Raw genomic sequence first — 15,734 nt, 5'->3', positions numbered from 1 at the left:
TCTCTCTCTCTCTCTCTCTCTCTCTCTCTCTCTCTCTCCCTCCTTTCTATAGCTTAGCATATTTAAATAGAGAGAGAGAAAGTGAGAGAGCCCATTACTAAAGGCGCGCGTGGAGCACGTTTTGACCTCAACAAACACCTCCGCGCGCCGTTAGTATAAGGTAAAAGAAATACTCACTCTCTCTCTCTCTCTATAACACTCAGACATACACTGGTCAATGCACAGTACTAACGGCGTGCATAGAGACATGCACACCGGTTATGCCTCTCTACGCGCGCCTTTGGTATAGAGAGAGAGAGAGAGAGAGAGAGAGAGAGAGAGAGAGAGAGAGAGAGAGAGAGAGGCTATGTGTGTGTGTGCTTGTATTTGTGTGTGTGTGTGTAAGTTATATTTGTGTGTGTGTGTCTCTCTATGTGTGTGTGTGTGTGTATGTTTTATATGTGTGTTTGTGTGTTTGTGAGTGTGTGTGTGTTGTGCTTGTGACTGTTTGTGTGTGTTGTTTGTTAAGACTCAGCTTGGTACTGTGACAGAAACAGAGATAGAGAGATAGACGCAAAGGTAGAGGGAGAGGCAGACCTTCGTTATGTGGATGGGTCGGCTTGCTGTTGGAGACGCAGACGACGGCTCTTGCTCTCTCTCTCTCTCTCTCTCTCTCTCTCTCTCTCTCTCTCTCTCTCTCTCTCTCTCTCTCTTTCACTCACTCTCTTTCACGAGGTGTGGTTTTTCTCTCTCTTGACCTCTATATATGACGTACAAAAGTATACGGTCTCAATAATGACCGCATGTGTGACAACATGCAATTATACTCTAATTTATAGTGACACATGGGGCGCCGCCGTGTGTATCCGTTATAAGTGTGATTTTGAGAGAGAGAAAGAGAGAGAACAATAGAGAGAGAGAGAGAGCCATAGAAAGAGAGAGAGTGATAAAGAGAGAGAGAGAGTGATAGAGAGACAGAGAGAGAGAAAGAGAGAACAGATTGTGAGAGAGATAGAGAGAGGGATAGACACAGATTGAGAGAGAGATAGAGAGAGGGACTCCTTACTCTCAGAGAGAGAGAGAGAGGGAGGGAGAGAGACAGAGTCAGTTTGACACACAAAAAGCAATGGAGGAGACACCTCCCTTGGAGTTCCTGCAAACCCCACCAACAAAAGGTGATCTCTCACTCTTTCTCTCTGTATTTCCAACAGTCGGTACAAATTGTGTGTGTGTGTGTGTGTGTGTAAACAAAGAAAAACCCAGACTGTTGTTCAACACACACACACACACACACACACACACACACACACCTCAACACATACTTCCATAGACAGAGACACACACACACATACACACACACACACACACACACACACAGATATACACATTCTCTCTCTCCCTCCCCTCTCTTTCCCCGTTACTAACGGCGCAGAGAGCCAACCAAACACTGGCTGCAGCTCTCTCCGCGCGCCTATAGTATAGTTATGACTCTCTCAAAAGGAACGTTTACATCCTTACGCGCCTTTTCCTCAATTGCACTTAAGGCGCGCGTAGAGAGTTGCAAAAAGCACATTTTCGTCCTTGCGCGCCTTTAGTACAAATAGACACATACAAAGAGAGAGAGAGAGAGAGAGAGAGAGAGAGAGAGAGAGAGAGAGAGAGTCTATGTGTATTTTTTTAGTGTTCTTTGGAGAGAGAGAGAGAGAGAGAGAGAGAGAGAGAGAGAGAGAGAGAGATAGATAGAGAGAGTGAGACTTGTCATGTTTCCTGATGAATAGGATTAAGGTCCAGTAGGCAGAAGAGGTTGAAACCAGACCCAGAGCTTGTGCAGGATTTCAACCTTTGCACGCTCAGTTGCTTAATGTTTTTGCCAAAAGAACTGTTGACTTTTGTCAGGACATATCTGAAGAAAAGTCAATTGGTGAAGATCAATCAGAGAGGTCACCAGGGCAAGAGGATCCCTCACCCTACAAGGCTGTGGTGCCCTGTACAGTACTTCTGAAGAAAAATACAAGAAAGAGGAATATAGACTTCTCAGATGATGCAGATGTGCTAGAAAGTAGTCCCTGTGCAACTAAATGTAAAGCCAAAGAGAATGTGTCTTCTCTGGAAGACCCAGCTGCAACTGATGAGAGGCTGTTTGATTTTGCAGCATCTTGTGGTGCTGGGGACAAGTTTGATCTAGTTCATTCTATGTTTAATCCAAAGTTTGACATTGAAGACCTGTTAGCTCAGCACAGTAATTTCTTGTAGTCCTACAGAGATAAGTTTGAAGTGATGGTGCAGGTAGGGAGGGTTGTTCTGCCTACTATGACTCTTGTGCATTTAAATGAGTGTGGTGGAAAGGGACAGGGACTGAAGAAGTATAGGGAATAACCACCTTCTTGCCGACATTCAGCCTGCCCTTTGCATCAAAAAGAATGCAAACTCATTCAGGAAGCCTTTGGCTTTATGATTTACTTGAACAGCCTGTTTGGATTCCTCATGCAGAATCCTGATGAGGTGTTAGAGGAGCACGATGCAGCACCAGATGAAGAATGCGAGGAGACAACTCATATACAAGAAGTCGAGGAGGATGAGGACACAGTCGACCTTGAGATTGAGGCAATTGAAGTACAAAGAAGTAAGATGCTCTCTGTGAAAACCACAGAAATCAAACTTCCATTGGATGTCAGTAACTTCACTGAGAAGCATGCTCAGATGATGTTGCCTGTTGTGCCTGACTTCAGGATTGGAGACATGACCTATATCTTCTTACATGATGTGCAAAGTGTCTTTTATTTAAGGGAGGATTTCTCCTTGGCTATTATTTCCAGAGTCCAAGAGGAGAGGAGTGGATTTGTTTCAGAGGATAGTAGTGATGATGAGGCAATGGAAACATCCAGCAATCCAATGGAATGCCTTCGAAGATGCTTTGAGAAAGCTGAAAAATACAAGGAGACACTACCTGATGAAGCCACCTTCCAAGCAATAAGACAAAGACTAAGACCATCAACAAGTAACAAAGAAGTGGAGGATTGGTTTAACCATTCAGGTCAGGGGTCAACTACATCTGTAGACCTGTGGCAAGAAAACCTCTTTCTGCAGGATGAGAGCTTCATGGTAACTCTCTCTCTCTCTCTCTCTCTCTCTCTCTCTCTCTCTCTCTCTCTCTCTCTCTCTCTCTCTCTCTCTCTCTCTCTCTCTCTCTCTCTCTCTCTCTCTCTCTCTCTCTCTCTCTTTGTGTCACTTCTGACATGGTATGTGCAGTCTTGGATTGCTGACAAGGATGACTTCCTTCGGCGACGGACTCGAGAGTATCGAGGAAGGGATGTGGCCCTAGCGCAATACCTTTCAAAGCTTTGCGAGTCGCCGATAGTAGTTTTTCACAATTCCATGTCACAAGAGGGTTCAATAGCAACTTACACATTCAAGACACTATCACGCTTCTTGGGTGGACCGGTGCTGCCCAAAAGTGCAGATAAAGTCATTCTTGTGGACAAAGTGTTTGCTAGAGATTGTTTTGGTTACTGCCCGGGCTATACAGGTGGTCGGGCAGCGTATTACTACACCTACACATCAATGGCACTAGCTCTTGGTAGACAAAACCCAGATGAACTTTTAGAGTATGGCAAACATCTCATGATTCGTTACAAGGGTGATGTGCCAAAAAACAAAATTGAACCTTCAAAATCTTGATACACTTCAAGTAGCAATTGTATAAGATCATGTATTACATAAATTTTATACAATATCATCCACTCAGAGTATCTTTCTCCACTTGTGATTCACATACACCATTGTCTCTCTCCACCTTCGTTGACTTTCACGAGCTCCGGAGTTGTTGTATGCCATTGATCTTTTAACTTTTTGTTGTTGTAAATGTTTGATGGCTTGTGCTGTTGCTGAATTTGCCAAGACTTCTTTTGCCTGCATTCGATGAATGATTCTACGATAGAACCATTCAAATAGTTCTCTCAAACTGTTAGCCTTGATTGGAGAGCCACCATGTCATGTGTGCCTGAAATAAGCATTTCTCGCCATGTAATGAGACTTTTCCATCCCTTGGGTATTCCATATTGCCGGGTTCCCATAATTTTGTATAAAATATGGTAAATGATTGAAGATGATGTGTTGGATATGAAAACAAATTAGTTAGAATGTTTTACAGTCACATATTTGCACATAGGAGAGAAAGAAATACATGATAATACCATGTAGTGAGTAATCTGGGTGTCTGTTCATGTTGTTTTGAATGATTTTTTCAGAAGGTTGAGATTTTGCTTGAACTTGTTGATATGACCTTGTGACCAGTCATCTTTGTCGCACATCAAAAATAGGATGTCTATTGATCGCCAAACCTTAGCCTTCGCGTACGAGTAGTTGGTTCGTGGTCTTTGACTACAATATGTAGCTTTTTCCAGCTCTGATACTCTACCTTGATAACATAAGATGTGTTATATATTTTTCCATGTTTTGTTAGCTTCGGATCTCTTGTACCTTGGGGCTTAGATAAAAACCTCCGTGCCTTCACCCCACCGATGGATGGTTTGCATGGGACATCCTTCTCAGCAGTTGATCTCTTTTCATCCCGCTGGATTTTCACATTGCCACCATGAAGCCCCATATCCGACAGTACCATTTCTAAGCACTGCAGGGCTACTTGTCGTTCTGCGGAGTTCTTAATCTTCCAAGTAAACCCGATGTATAAGTAGACCAATTTCTCCACAATTCTACAAAGGGCATGCATTGTACAAATGTGGACATTCACAAGTGGTATTTTCAAAACCGGTCGAAAAGCAGGATCCTCAATGTGACGTGTTGGAGCTTTTCTCCACCACTTTGGGTCCATGACCTTTGCAGGCTCCATGCAGAACAAACACGGCGACTTTGCCATTGCACCCATTCCACAATTATACATGCACTTTAATGTTTTGAGTTCACCTGCAAGATGCCACTCAACTTGAAAGTCTCCCCTTCCATCTAGACGTAGTACCTCTCCCTGGTTAGTCTGTCGATCAATCACCTCCGGAATATTAGTTTGATGGAACACCCAATATAGAATCTCATGATCTTCTTTCTTTACCTGCAACACAAAATAAATGAGACTTAAGTAGATGTGAACATTTGAGCTTACCTGAGAATCTCACTTACCTCAAACGCACCAAGCCACCATATGTTAGATTCTGATTGAACACTAAAATATAAAGGATCATCACTGAGACACTTTGAGAGGGCTCTATTCATTAAAGTAATAGTAACACGCTCTAGATTTTTCTCTTTAACAAGCTCACACTCATCCAGTTTTAACACAAAATGTAATACCCCTCGTGACTCTTCAAATGTGATGTTGTAAAACTCCACCATTCTCTTCTGTAATATCCGCAGGTCCATAAAAATATTGTTGAACTCATCATATGCCATGTTTGCTCCATGGCCACTGTAAGTTGCTTTAATATGAAAGGGCTGTCCAAGATAGTCTCCCTGTGCCTCGTTAAGCTGAAGCCTCTCTTTCCAAACACTTGAGGTTGATGGTAGAAGTTTGGATTTTATATCCTTCCTAACAAAGATGGATGAGACAGACTTTTGGATAGCTGAATATCCTCTTTTGCTTACACCAAGTGAATCAAGTGTGCCTTGTATCTCTTTTGCAGGCACTGAGTTCTCTGAAATAAAGCGGTTCACTACATTTCGTTGTAGGACCTTAAACTTCTTGTCATGTACTATATCTGCTGCCAGGCTTCTACTTATAAGTGGATTCAATCTCTTTCCTATATTGGCTTTGGGGTCAATGTTTTCCTTGTCAGGATAGATTGAATCTCTACATGAAGACAATGCATAAGTAAATAACAGAAAATTTGCTTCACTAACACTATTTAGGAACATGAAAACAATGCATAAGTAAATAACAGAAAATTTGCTTCACTAACACTATTTAGGAACATGAAAACAATGCATAACAAGAAAAAACAAAAAGATTACTTAACTAAGACAATGTAGCCAACCAAGAAGCATCACCTTAATGCTCGGATTCTTTTCTTGAGACCTCCTGATGCAACTTGCAATGTTTCAAGATTGCGCAATTTCTTCTTTCGGATACGACCACCCAAGATGGTGTCCTTCATTTGACAACTTCGCACCTTTCCTTTCAGTTCTTGTACCTCTGTTTTATGTTGCAAAATGGTAACCTGATCTGTAGAATGTAAATGTGAAAGGCGAACAATCTCACATTGTTGAGCTTGGAGAATGCTCTTGTAAGTTTCAGCTTCTCTTGTAAGAGATTTACAATAACCCAGAAGGCCCTTTTCTCCATCACCAGCAAAGGTCAATAAGCTTGTAGGATTGACAAACGGTGGAGACGCATTAGTCATTGGATTCTTAGGGTAGAGAGAGCCTCTCGTCCAAATATCTATGTGTTTAGCTCCCTGAGCTCTGAGCGTGTCTATGGAAGCGGGAGGTATATGTGTGTTTGTTTTATTGCGCTTAATCAATGGTTGGTACTCATTGTCCAAATCAATGTGAAGGTGATATTTGGCTCGTTTCTGGGTATTTGTGCCATTTGAGGAGTGCGCCATTAGCCAAATGTGCAGGTTTAATGGAAAGTGAATAGCGGTTGCGCCTTCGTCCCTCCATGTTATCCTCATTCCCTCCATATTGACGAGGTTCATTCAATGCAACTGAAAAGAGGATTATCCCTCAATCACTACGAACGAATGTTCAGAAGAGTAAGGAATCTACTTAAAGTACACTTTTTGAACTTTTACTATGAAAGACCCAGCTCTTTTATTTGCCATTTTTTCTAGAGAGAGAGTGTAAAAAATACATTTTCTTAGAAGGCCCTCCAAATGACCTCCGAAATTTCCTAATGTCCATTCCCAAACCCCCCCCCCCCCCTTTCCTTCACTCTCTTGTCCGGCGGCCCACAAGGCGCGACCCTCCTCCCTCTATTCCCTCACTCTCTCTCTCTCTCTCTCTCTCTCTCTCTCTCTCTCTCTCTCTCTCTCTCTCTCTCTTCCACACACCTCACCGCTCCCTCTGCCTCACAATCTCTCTCTCTCAGCCCAACGTAGACCACCATCTCTCCCACTCGGGCGCTCAGTCTCTCTCTCTCTCTCTCTCTCTCTCTCTCTCTCTCTCTCTCTCTCTCTCTCTCTCTCTCTCTCTCTCTCTCTCTCCATACACACACATACACACACACAACATCACTCTCCCCCCCCCCCCCCTTTGGCGCTGTGCATGACCCCACCACAGCACCTCTCTCTCTCTCCCACCCGGGCGCTCACGCATCGCAGCAGACCACACACACACACACACACACACACAATACACACACACACCATTCCTACACACACACACACACACACACCGCACACATAGTCACGCTCTCTCTCTCTACCCCATATCCCCCCCCCCCCCTATCCGCCTTGCGCAGTAGAAGGTAGACAGCCGGCCGTCTACCATCAACGAGAAAAAAACAACAAAAAACAATATATATATTGAGACGGTCTGGGGCGGGCAATAAGAGAGGCGACCTCTAAACACCCCTCAAGGCTCCCGTGCTGCTCAATTGGGGCTGGGGGCAACCACAAGCACAACACAAAAACCAACCCACAACCAAACCCAAACAAGATAGGGGCACCACCTAGTTAGAGAAGCGAACTAGGACGCAAAAGAGGAGAATCCCTTAGCAATACAAGCGATAAGGAAGAGTACACTATCACTAATTTAAATGCAACAAATACACACACCAAACAAAAAAAAAAAAAAAGAGAGAGAGAGAGATCTTTGTGCAAGAATTTAGCTTCAATTTTAATGATTTACGTGGGTGTATGAACAGCTTGGAGGAGAGTCAAGACACACGATTAAGTTTGATGATGTTGTAGTTAGTGTTAGTAGTTTGAAGTTAGTAGGATGGGGTAAAATTACATGGCATATACACTCAAGGTGCATTATATGATTTATACAATGATAAAAAGTAAGAGAAGGATGAGAATATACACAATTTGGTAGAAACCACAAGATGTAAATGAAATTTTCCACCTTCTCCTTCGGTGAATGAAGCGGTTGTAGAACTTGTCGGTGAAGTTCTTGTGACCATGGGGAAGTTGAATTCTCCATGATCAAACTCCTCCTTTTGCAGAGCTTGAGATTGGTTATTTGCTATTTTTTTTCTCTTTTATGAAAGGATGAAGAGGTTATGGTAATATGAATTTGATTCTAGAGAGAGAAATTGAGCTATATGTGTGTAGAGATGATAATCTTTTGAGCTATGGAGTAAGGAGAGATGGAAATGGTGAAGAAGATAAATTAAGCCATGAAAGTTTTAAGGTTTGAGTGAGGGATGGAGAGGAATGAGTGTATGTGTGTGAAAGTGGGAAAGGAGGTGAGAGAAGACTATGGGTTACTTTGTGAGAAAAGTGGGCAGACTGAGGTCCACTCAAAACATCATAGCTCACCGGTGGTTGCTCTTAAAATCACCAAAATTTTTGAGGTGATTATACAGATTTTGTTCCACATTTTCGTTTTTGACCACCGCTCCAAATTCGGAGTGGAGACGCGTGCCAAAAATCTCACCAAAAAGCCTGTTTTTTATGGCTGCAAAAGTCTTTTAGTGGCCCCCTCCTTTGTTGAATTTGTACAATGCATCCAAGAGTGAGCTCCTCCTTTGTCATATCATAATACAAAGCATCCAAGTTGCCCTTTACACATGCATGGAGGAGGATTATTGGTGAATAAAGCAATATATACATGGTGGGACTAGTGTATGGACTATTCATGGATTTTAGCTCATTGAGCACATGGTGTTAGAATAATGAGAAAAAAATAAAAAAAAATATGGATATGAAAAGATATTGGAATCATATGATATGGTCCCTCTTTGTATTATTTTGGGTGAAAGAGGAAAAGGTATACAAGTAAATAATATAATAAACGTGACTAAGAGAGTAGCAATCAATTTTTGTTTTCACGAGAGTGAGGGTGAAAATGTGGGGGTGATTTGTATAAAAGAAAAATATGAGGTTAGAGTATGTACACATTGGCAAAAAATATGCTTATGGTGTAAGAGGATGAAAGAAGGCATGCACACGTTTAATAAACACACACCTAAGTATAAATATTTAAATAAAATACAAAAATAATTATAAAAACCCTTAAATTTAGGCCATATATACAATGAAATATTTACACACAAATGGGCCATAATATATTTTATTTTTTTGATTGATTTATTTATTTTTGGCTCAACTAGCCCAGTGACTAGCTAGCTGAGGGTTTTTAAGAAAATATAGAGAAAGTCCCCTAACTCACACACACCTATGTACAGTGAAATGGTAGGGATAGCCACAGTGTTTGGGTGATTTTGGTAGGGTGAGGTAGCTTACTATGGCAATTATGGAAAGCCGAAAAATGGCTATCAATATATATATATATATATATATATATATATATATATATATATATATATATATATATATATATATAAAGCCCCTTCCCATGCACGTTTTCACGCACACACATATATATACATACACAAACACCCGCCCTCCTGCACGAATACATACACACACACGCATATACATACTGCACCACAAATACAAAGGAAAAACGACTACAACATCGACGTATAAAGAAGAAGGATCCAAAGCACGCGCCGCCAACAACAAAAAGAGAAAATGCGCCGAAGGCATGCCCCGGCCGACTCCGAAAAGAAGTACGCTCGACATCGACACACCGGCAGCACACCATTCATCGGCAACACGCAACCATGATGCCATCCCAGTAATTTATAGGTTATTTTCATCATTATCTTCAGTTTTCACCCAAGCAATTGTAAATTTCTACTTTTTTGTAAATATCCTCTCTCTAGGTGATGGTCACAAAGGCCCACTTAGAGATTCCCGTCTTTTAATAACCTCCCAAAACAAAGCAAGGGTCAACCACACCGGACCCACCACTTGCTTTGTCTCACCAATTAAGCTTACCCTAACTACACTGGGATTACCATAATCCAAGCAGCCAACACCTATAAATTGGCACTGAGAGGTCAGTATCGGGGGGGGGGGGCAATTCATGAGGAGCCAAGCATTTGGTAGAGTGTAGTGGGAAGGATTGACACTATCACCATCACGGGGAGGGGGCTTGTGTGTTGGGTTTTCCTTGGGAATTGCACCATGCGAAGGGAACCACATCCATCTCTCGACTCCAACGGTCGATGCACACACGTATGCACACTCTTAGTAGTAAGTATTCACAATCATCGAGTATTCACAATCATTGAGTCGTCTTAGAGAACGCACCAAGTAGGTTGCACCACCTCCTCTCCCTACCTCTCTACTGCCATGGCATGCCATTTTGTAAATATTGTAGAAATAAGTCACCCTCACACTCCCGAGGGTTTTCATCATTTGCAAATTTCTCTATCTCTCTCTCTCTCTCTCTCTCTCTCTCTCTCTCTCTCTCTCGGTGTGTAAGTTTTGCGGTGTTCATATCATCGTGGTTTACGTCCTAGCCGCTCAAAGCTAGGTGGTGCCCCCTGTTCACTTTATCGTGGTAGGCTCGAGGCGCGCCATTTGGCCCCCGTCGTTTTAGAGGCCGTCAAGGTTCGGGGTCCGCTTTGCGTCCGTCAATATAATGACACATTTGCTAAACAAATCAAAGAGGAGATTGACAAGTAGATGGAAGCTGAATTCATCTATGAAATCGAACATACAGATTGGGTGTCACCCATTGTGGTAGTCCCCAAAAAGAACGAAAAATAGCAAGTGTGTGTAAACCTCAAAAAGGTAAATGCAACCACCATAAGGGATAATTATCCCTTGCCAATTACCGAACATGTACTTGAGCGGGTGCCCGAAAAACAGGCTTATTCCTTTCTGGATGGGTTTTTAGGATACAACCAGTTGGCAATTGTAATGGAGGATCAACACAAAACAGAGTTTGCCACAGAATGGGAAATTTATGCATATCGAGTTATGACGTTTGGCTTAACTAATGCCCCAGCTACCTTTCAAAGGCTAATGACGCATGCGTTCAAAGAATACCTGAGAATATTGTTAGAAATATACATGGATGATCTTTGTGTACACTCTCTTCTAGGAGAGGAACATATTGACCATTTGCAATAGGTATTTGAAAAATGCAGGACATATCGAATCTGTCTTAACCCGGAAAAGTGTATTTTTATGGTTAGGCAAGGCCGCATCCTAGGAAACATTGTCTCAATAAATGGCATAACCACTGACCTAGACAAAGTCAAAGTCATAGTAGACCTACCCAGGCCTACTAATGCGAAACAAGTGTAATCCTTCATGGGACACTGCGGGTATTATCGAAGATTCATATATATGTATGCAGTCATTGCACAACCTCTATATTGTTTACTAGTCAATTTTGATTGGACTAAGGAGTGTGAAACTTCATTCCAAACGCTGAAGGAGAACCTTGTATCAGCATCTGTACTTAAAGCACCAGATTGGGAAAAGATATTCCATGTTCACATTGATGCTTCTGCATATGCAATCGATAGTATTCTTACTCAACCTAGAGACGGAACAATGGATTTTCCAGTTTGTTATGCAAGCTGACAGTTAAACAGTGCAGAAAAGAACTACACAACCACCAAAAGAGAGGGGCTAGGAATGATTTATGCTGTAAAGAACTTTCCCCATTATTTGCTCGAAAACAAATTTGTGTTCTTCACAAATCATCAAGCTCTTTTGTATTTGGTAAATAAACCATGTAACACAGGGAGAATTGTACGTTGGTTTATTATATTGCTAGAGTTTGATTTTAATGTGGTGGTAAAAAAGGGTAAAAACCATCTATGAACGGATCATCTTTCAAGGATACACAACGGGGAAGCTCCTGAAGGAGTAGATGATGACATAACAGATGCTTCTCTTTTCAATATTGAAATGATACCTAAATGGTCTCAAGAAATTGTTAGCATTCTTTCCTATGGAGGTAGGTTTGATAGCACAAAAGACAGATCCAAACAACAAACAATTCGACAAACAAAAAACTTCCAGTTGATTGCAGGACGCCTGTATCATCTAGGATCGGACCAAATTCTACAATTATGTATAAATCCGGAAGAATTCGAGTGTTACCTCGAAGAAGCACATGTCCAGAATTGTGCATTTCATTGTTCAACAGTGAAAACACACCAAAGATTGAAACAGTTAGGGGTTTATTGGCCAACTATGTATGCGGACACACATTCTTATGTTACCAATTGTACTATATGTAGTGCCAAACGACCAGTGGATCACGCGACATTGTTTCAGGTAAACATTGCACCTGCATGGAGTCAATATATCATTGATTTCTTAACCACCAGGACGTTTCTTGAAAACATAACAAGAGCACGGAAAAGGGCTATAGAGCTGGAGGCTCGCAACTATCAGTTAATTGGGAACCAACTCTATAAGCGAGGAAAAGACAATCAACTTAGAATCTGCACAAGTGAAAGTGAATACCTGCTGATTATATTTGACATATACATATTTTTTTAGACCCCTCAATATTTGATTTTCTTAGTTGTACTATTCACTTATATCATGATCTCAACAATATCTCCAATGATAGACCTACCAAATAAGGTCAAGGGTATGTGGCATGCATGCATGCACCATGGGGAGCTCACTCTTGGAGGTATTCAAAAGAATCATCCAAAGAAGGACCTCACAAGGATTTTGTGCAGTGGAAAAAAATTGTCGGTTTTGCTGAATTTTTAAAGATCACATGGTCCCTGAATTTGAAAAGGTGATACAAACAAAAGTTGTAGCTCATGAGCTGAACTTTTACCTCAAATTTTTTCATATGTTTTTGAGCTACGAGCTGTGAGCTATGATTTTATTGGTGGACCCCAGTTTGCCCACGCTATGCAGCCACACTCCCTCTTCCATTTCATCATTTTCCTCTTTCACACACACTCCTCCCTCTCCTTCCCACTCCCAAACCTGCAACTCCCATGTCCTAATTCACCCTTTTCACCATTGCCACATCTCTCACACCTCCATAGCCTTCATCCTCCATTTCTACACCCTATGTGTCCCCCTTTCTCTCTACATATATGTCCATATTACCATACTCTCTTCAGCTTTGTAAAGAACTTCAAAAAATCAGAAAAAATCCAAGGATAACCTCTACAAACGAAGGCTTTTATCATGAATTTTCCAAGGTTTGAAGATAACATAGCTTCATCGACACGCGCTACTTCGCCATGCTAACTGCTTCTTCTTCCGGTGCTGTAAAGAGGTGAATGTCAACTTCTCCAAAGCTTCAACCTCTCTTTACAAGCTCATCCCTTCTCTAACTTTTCTCATCATATATCTCACCATTTGGTGAATGATTTTGTAGATATTTTTTAGTGATAATTACTAACTACTAACCACTAACCTTATTGTAAAATGCACCCTCTACTAGAGTAGACACTCCCAAATTATTCACTTAATCCTCTCTCCTTTCATCCTCAATAATTCTCTTCCCTTGAGCCCACATCCATGTGACTCAAAGGACCAGAGAGACCCACCCTCATTAAAATAAAAATAAAAATATGCATAATCTTTTATTCCTTCAAATAAACTTGATTAGGCTTAATCCTAATCGGGGCTTCTAAACCTATAAATAGAGCCCTTCTCTCCCTTGTAAATCATCCCATGATCATACTACACCACACCATTCTCAACACATAACACACCACTCTTCAAGCCTAGTTGTGTAGAGTGTGTGCATTGTGAGTGCTCTAATCCATCACTACACCTAGGTGCATGGAGAATCTTGAAGTTAGTTATGCCATCTAGAGGAGTGGAGTGATACTATACTCTGCAATCACACTTGTAGCCTACTCTTGTCTATAAATAAGATTCATAGTTTTGGGTGCAATTGTATGCTACAACCATGACTCTTCTCTCCAAATTGACTTGATAAGTTGGCTCATCAGGTGGTTGAAGGTATATTGTCCTTGAAGTTTGTTGTGCCATTTTATGATTGGTGGTTTGAGGGCTTGTTGAATTGTTTGCCTAAAAGGTCAATTGTAAGAGGGTGCTCGGTGAGAGGGCTCCCGTGACCCTAAGACAATTTGTGTATTGGCAACAAGGTCAATTTTTGTGTTGTCTCTCTATTTCTCATCAAGCTTTGTGTGCATCTAGTCTTTAAGGCTAAGATTGAGTTGCTCAAGTTGATTTGTGCGCTTTACCTCTCTCTGGCGTGGTGAAGGTTTGTGTTTGGTGTGTGTGGCTATCTTGCATTCCCCTCTCTTTGTGCGTTTGAGTACAAGGAGATATCATGTGCGTCCTAGTTTGCATCTACAACTAGGTGGTGCCCCTTTTCTTGTTTGGTTTCTGGCTGTGGGTTGTTGTTGTCTCTGATTGTGCTTGCCATAGCCCCATTTGAGCAGCACGGGAGCCTCGAAGGGTGTTTAGAGGCCGCTCTTCTTGTTGCCCGCCCCGGACCGCCTCAATATCATTGTGGCTACGGACTGGAGTCCAAATCAAGAAATTTTTGAGCCTAAACTGCATCTCGCAATAAGTTGGGAGCACATGTCAAATTTCATGAAAAGTAGTTCGGGGACCTCCATTATAAGAAATTTTCACCTCATTTTTAGCTCATTTTCACTATTGACATTTGAGAGAGAGCTTCTGCCACCTAGAGCGAGCGGAACTTCCAGCAGCTTCTACGACGCGCACGACTACCCAACGGGCTTCAGACATGAGAAGTAGGCTCACCACCTTGAGCTTTTCGCGCATGTTTGTCGTTTTGTCGCCAAAACTAGCGTAGGGTTCACACACAAAGCGGTTAGTAGAGACCTACAAGTAGAAGCGGCCACCTAACGGCTAACCCAAAAGAAACGATACTTCATCGGTAGCTTACCCTAGCATAGGAGACCTGTTTTGGATGTCCAAAGGCAATAGAAAACCATCGGGAAAAACTCTAATTCCTAGAATCCTGCAAGAGGCCACCAAATGGGAAATCAACGAAAAAGCGCCCAAATGCTACCAAAATTCATGGGTAGGAGCATCTCGATATGCTCGACAATTCTATGTAGCCCACATGACCAAAAGGTGACCCGAAGCGGCACTAAACTTCAGAAACGGCATCAGACGCAGAAAGCGTCAAATAGCTCTCGCGGCCAAACCGCATGTCTGGTTGCCACCAAACTTTGCGACCGGCTTTCCTAGACCATCAACAACCAAGTCCTGTGGTAGTAGACCACCACAAATCATCGAAGATATGTAAACGCAACCACGGTTGCTTCTAGAGAGACAAATTGCCAAATGAAGCTCCGGTGAAGCCAAAGTCGACAAAAACCATACGGCAAGGATCACCAAGGGATCGGGAAGCTATGGAGACCAATATCAAGAAATTTCATCGCCGAAAAGCATTCCAAAAGTCAGAAAACGGCTCGGAGACTCTGAAATCCACACATGGAGTTACTTTCTATCCATTTAACTTTTTTGTTGAAATTAGGCTTAAAAGGGACTCAGGGGGACTAAAGGCAGGCACTAGTGATAGATTCCATGAAAAAATCATCAGGAGACATCCTACGTGTAGGATGTCTCAAGAGAGTTTCTGGGCACAGATCCCAACATTTCTCATCACACACATTTTTTGAATGACCTTTACATGCTAGCCACCAAGTTTCATCACATTTGGACCAAAATTGACCTCATATGCATGAAAAACGCAAAGTTAGGGCATAGAGGCAATAAGGGGCCATAGACCTACCAACACTTGTCCAAATCACATGAAACTTGCAAAACACATTCACAAGA

The sequence above is a fragment of the Adiantum capillus-veneris genome, chromosome 22 (assembly GCF_014529385.1).
Source record: "Adiantum capillus-veneris isolate H3 chromosome 22, ASM1452938v2, whole genome shotgun sequence".
NCBI classification, from domain to species: domain Eukaryota; kingdom Viridiplantae; phylum Streptophyta; class Polypodiopsida; order Polypodiales; family Pteridaceae; genus Adiantum; species Adiantum capillus-veneris.
The sequence above is the reverse complement of the archived record's forward strand: the minus strand, read 5'-3'. Positions refer to the sequence as shown.